The 5,310-nt window shown below is 50.6% G+C and overlaps 1 long non-coding RNA gene across 1 annotated transcript; it reads left to right on the top strand.

Annotated features, from left to right (window-relative positions):
* The first annotated feature begins 1,202 nt into the window (after window positions 1-1,202).
* On the top strand, window positions 1,203-4,384 carry LOC134756492 (uncharacterized). The gene is made up of 3 exons (XR_010129231.1): window positions 1,203-1,387; window positions 3,454-3,511; window positions 3,633-4,384. It is a non-coding gene; the product is annotated as an uncharacterized lncRNA (long non-coding RNA).
* Window positions 4,385-5,310: the final 926 nt, after the last annotated feature.

The following is a 5,310-nucleotide window of genomic DNA, read 5'->3' on the forward strand; positions in this document are numbered from 1 at the left end:
TATTGATCTGTCACTTTCTCCCATCACGCTCAGGTGGGACCATCCAGTTTCAGGAAAACAAACTTAACACACCCACTGATTCTACACTATGGTGAGTTCTATAATTATTTTATTATATATTCCAGTGTAATAATGGAAATGAAGTGCCTAATCAACGTAAATGTGCTTAAATCTTTTGGCCCAGCTCCTACCTCCCGGCAGCCTCGCCAGGCCCAGAACTCTCTCCAGTCAGCCTCTACAGACCAAGCTCATGACTCACAATGGCCTATTTAGGCCCATACCCTACCTCACGGCAGTCTCCGCAGATGAGCCTACTGCCTCACAACAGCCTCCACAGGCACAGCTCCATCGTTACAATGGCCTCTTTAGACCCAGCTCCTGCCTCCCAGCCTTCTCTCCAGGCCCTGAACTTTCTCCGTAAGTTGAGGTAGCTGGGACTGTAGGTATACATGATGATACTTGGCTAATTTTTAAATTGTTTTGCAGACATGGGGTCTCACTTTGTTGGCCAGGCTGCTGTCAAACCAATGGCCTCAAGTGACCCTTCCACCCCTGCCTCCCATCCTCGAGGTATGTGCCACCACAAGGGGCACTTGTTCAATTTTCTAAAGAAAAAATTTCTAAAGTAAGGCTGTGGGATGATGGCAGGAAGATAAAAGAAAAACAGAAGAATAAGTTAAAATGACTTATTCACACATATTCTTTTGACAGCAAGAAGAACTGTTAGTATATACATTCCTTACAAACAAACAAACGGCAGATAAACAATGTTGTATAGGAACTTCAACACACACTGTACAATATTCCCACTTTGCTGACATAAGTTATGGAAATTTCATGGTTTCCTTGAGTGTCGCTACCAGTATTTTGCTTCTCTGATGATTTTTATCAACTTCCTCATCTGTTAACTTCTCTCCAAAGTATGTCATGTCACGACATACTGCCGCTGCACGAACACAGTCAGTGTCTTCCTATTAAACATGTAGAATGCTTTCCTAATTTCTGTTTTTACTCTCTGTCTTTGTGTTCTGCATTTTCCTTACTTTTATTGTCAGAAACTCCAGAAAGTCAATCGTACTAATTTATCACGATTTGCTTTATTAATTTATACTTTGCTTATATGGAATTTTGCCCAACAGACCTCATTACAATTTCTAACCTGTTTTATTTTGTTTTTGTTTTTTTTTCTGAGACAGGGTCTCCCTCTGTTGTCCGAGGCTGGAGGGTAGTAGTGCTATCACAGCTGACTGCAGCCTCAACCTTCCAGGCTGAAGCGATCCTCCCATCTCAACCTCCCACGTGGCTGAGACTACAGGTGCTTGCCACTACGCCCAACTGATATTTGGTATTTTCGTATACGTGGATTCCAGAGGGGTGACAGTGAAACGTGAGTAAGGATGGATTTTGGTATATGCAGAGATGGGGGGCTGTAACTAATTCTGTATACTGAGGGACGGCAACTGTATATGTTTTTACAATTACGCTGTAGGATACATACTGTTGCATAGCCTTGAAAATAATAATTTTTAATGGAGTGGAAGAAGAATAATAATATTGCTAAAAGTAGCAGCTGGCCAGGTGTGGTGGCTCACACTGGTAATCGCAACACTTTGGGAGGCTGAGGCAGGAGGATGGCTTGAGGCCAAGAGTTTGCGATAGGCCTTGGAAACAAAGGGGGAGTCACCATCCCTACAGAAAAATACATGAATTAGCCTAGTGTGGTGGCACGTTCCTGTAGTCCCAGCTACTTGGGAGGCTGAGGTGGGAGGATCACTCAAGCCCAGGGAGGCTGAGACTGCAGTGAGTCATGATCAGGCCTCTGCACTCCAGCCTGGGTGACAGAGTGAGACCCTGTCTCAAAACAACAAAAAAGTAGCAGCTAACATCAACTGACCTTTTATAGCAGGTGCCTATTGATACCATAGTTTAATTTCTTAGAACTGTTTCTTATTTCACTTACCAACTCTGTCTTCAGTTACTCCCAGATTTTTACTGTGTGTGTACAGATGACCTTTTGTTTAGATTGAATTGTCTCCCCAGAAGTAAGATTACTGTGAGTCATGGTGAATGGACATTCTCATTACCCTTGATGTAAATTGACAGGGTTTTGGGTGCCTCCCAGCTATAATCTTAGCACTTTGGGAGGCTAAGAGAGGAGGATTGCTTGAGGCCAAGAGTTGGAGGAGGCAGTAAGGCAGTATGGTGAGACCCTGTCTCCATTATTTTAAAAAATTGACAAGCTTTACCCGGGAAGGCTTATACACAATTTAAACACCCCTCATAGTATAAGAAAGTGCCCATTTCACTGCACCTTTGCCAGCACAGGGTATTATAATTTAGTAAGTCATTTTTTGTTTGATTATTTTAAATAGATAAAAGACCTCATATTACTTTACTTGTCACATTTCAACATCTTTCCTTAGCTTATTAGCTCTACCTCTTTTCTGTCTGTAAATGGTTGTTGTTGTTTTGTTCTTTGAGACAGGGTCTTGCTCTGTCACCAGGCTAGACTGTAGTGGCATAATCATGCCTCGCTGCAGCCTTGACCTCCCAGGCTCAAACTTCAGCATTCCGAGTAGCTGGGACTACAAGTGTGCACCACCACTCCCAGCTAACTTTTTTCTCCTTTTGGATAGAGACAGGTTCTCACTGTGTTGTCCAGACTGGTCTCTAGCTCCTGGCCTTAAGCAATCCTCCTGCATTAGCTTCTCAAATTGCTGGAATTTCAGGCATGAGCCACGATGCCTGGCCTGGGCTAGTCCTGGATTCTCTAGAGTTCTCTTTACTTTGTGCTAGCCAATCTCTCATTATGCTGTTCACCTGTTATAATGAATAATTCTCCGTATTAAATTTTACCACTTTAAACTTTTGAGTGGTTTATGCTTCCTGATTGGACTCTGACTAATACGTTAGGAAGGGTCCCAGGAGATAAACCCACACAGATGGGATTTGGGCATAGGTTTGGTTTCCCAGGGGGCAGTGCTGAGCTCTTTGCCAGTGGGAAATGGGATGCTGGTGATTTCCAGGAAGTGACCTCACAGTGACTCAAGCTACCACTTACTGTTGATTGTGACGAAATGCCAGCTGAGGCACATGCCTTGGGAGCTAAGTGGTTGCTGCCCTTGACCACTATGAAGACTGGTGTGGGAAGGGTCGCTTTGGATGCACTTGAGCAGGGGTCCCCAACCCCTGAGCCATGGAGCCATAGGGAGCCACACAGCAGGAGGTGAGTGGTGTCGAGTGAGGGAGTGAGGGAAGCTTCGTCTGTATTTACAGCCACTCCCCTTTGCTCACATTCCCGCTTGAGCTCCACCTTCTCAGATGAGCAGCAGCATTAGATTCTCATAGGAGAACGCACCCTGTTGTGAACCATGCATGTGAGGGATCTAGGTTGCGCTGTGCTTATGAGTATCTAATACCTATTGATCTGTCACTTTCTCCCATCACGCTCAGGTGGGACCATCCAGTTTCAGGAAAACAAGCTTAACACGCCCACTGATTCTACATTATGGTGAGTTGTATAATCATTTTATTATATATTGGATATATAATACGTATATATATTTATATATATGTAATAATGGAAATAAAGTGCCTAATAGATGTAAATGTGCTTAAACCTTTTTAAGCAGATTCTTCAGGCCCAGCATCTGCCTCACTGTGGACCCCCCAAGCCAAGCTCCCAACCTTTCAGCAGCTTCTACACACCCAGCTCCCGCCTGCCAGTGGCCTCTTCAGGCCCATGGGGCTCATTCCTCACAACAGCCTTTCCAGTCCCAGTTTTTCCCTTCCGGCGGCCTCTCCGGGCTGAGAACCTCCTCAAGTCGGCCTCTCCAGACTCACTTGCACCCTCCAGGCGTCCTCTCCGGGCCAAGCTCCTCTTCCTGGCTGCGTCTCCAGGCCTGACTCCTGCCTCTCAACAACCTCTTTGGACTCAGTGCCTACCCATCTCCTGGCGTCCTTGGTCGGCCCACAGCTTCCTCAAGCCAAGCTCCCCAGGCCCAGGTCAGGCCTCACGGTGCCCCCTCCACGATGAGCTCCTGCCCTCCAATGGCACCTGCAGGACCCAAATGGTCTCCGGTCGGTGGGCTCCTCCACGCCAAGCTTGGGCCTCCCGGTGACCTCTGCAGGCCCAAGTTGTCCTGAAGTCGGCATCTCCCAGCCATGCCTCCCAGCAAGTAAGCAAGCTCTTTTGGCTCAACTCCTGCCCAGCTCCCAACCGCCTTTGTAGGTCCCGAACTTTCTCCAGCCAAGTTCTTTGGGCCTCATTCCTGCCGCCCGGTGGCCTGTACGGGCCCAGCAATGGTTGGAGAACGGCCTCTGCAGGTCCCGCTCTTGCCTCCCAGGGGCCTCTCCAGGCCCAGCTCTTGCCCCCACGGCGGCCACCTGGGGCCAAGTCCCTGCCTGCCTCCCAGCAGCCCGCATGCGGCCCAGCTCCTCCCTCACGGTGGCCTGTTGATGCCCATGCCTCTGGTACCCTGCCCAGAGGCATGAGCCCCTGCCACACACTGGCTCCTCCCACGCTGAGAGAGGTCAGCGTGAGCCCTTGCCTCACACCGGCCCCTCCCATCCTGAGAGAGGTCAGCGTGAGCCCCTTGACTCACACTGGCTCCTCCCACGCTGAGAGAGGTCAGCGTGAGCCCTTGCCTCACACCGGCCCCTCCCATGCTGAGAGAGGTCGGCGTGAGCCCTTGACTCACACCGGCCCCTCCCACGGTGAGAGAGGTCAGCGTCAGCCCCTTGCCTCACACCGGCCCCTCCCACGCTGAGAGAGGTCAGCGTGAGCCCCTTGACTCACACTGGCTCCTCCCACGCTGAGAGAGGTCAGCGTGAGCCCTTGCCTCACACCGGCCCCTCCCATGCTGAGAGAGGTCGGCGTGAGCCCTTGACTCACACCGGCCCCTCCCACGGTGAGAGAGGTCAGTGTCAGCCCCTTGCCTCACACCGGCCCCTCCCACGCTGAGAGAGGTCGGCGTGAGCCCTTGCCTCACACCGGCCCCTCCCACGCTGAGAGAGGTCAGCGTCAGCCCCTTGCCTCACACCGGCCCCTCCCACGCTGAGAGAGGTTGGCGTGAGCCCCTTGCCTCACACCGGCCCCTCCCACGCTGAGAGAGGTCAGCGTGAGCCCTTGCCTCACACCGGCCCCTCCCACGCTGAGAGAGGTCAACATGAGCCCCTTGCCTCACACCGGCCCCTCCCACGCTGAGAGAGGTCGGCGTGAGCCCTTGCCTCACACCGGCCCCTCCCACGCTGAGAGAGGTCAACATGAGCCCCTTGCCTCACACCGGCCCCTCCCACGCTGAGAGAGGT

The sequence above is a fragment of the Gorilla gorilla genome, chromosome 9 (genome assembly GCF_029281585.2).
Source record: "Gorilla gorilla gorilla isolate KB3781 chromosome 9, NHGRI_mGorGor1-v2.1_pri, whole genome shotgun sequence".
NCBI lineage: Eukaryota > Metazoa > Chordata > Mammalia > Primates > Hominidae > Gorilla > Gorilla gorilla.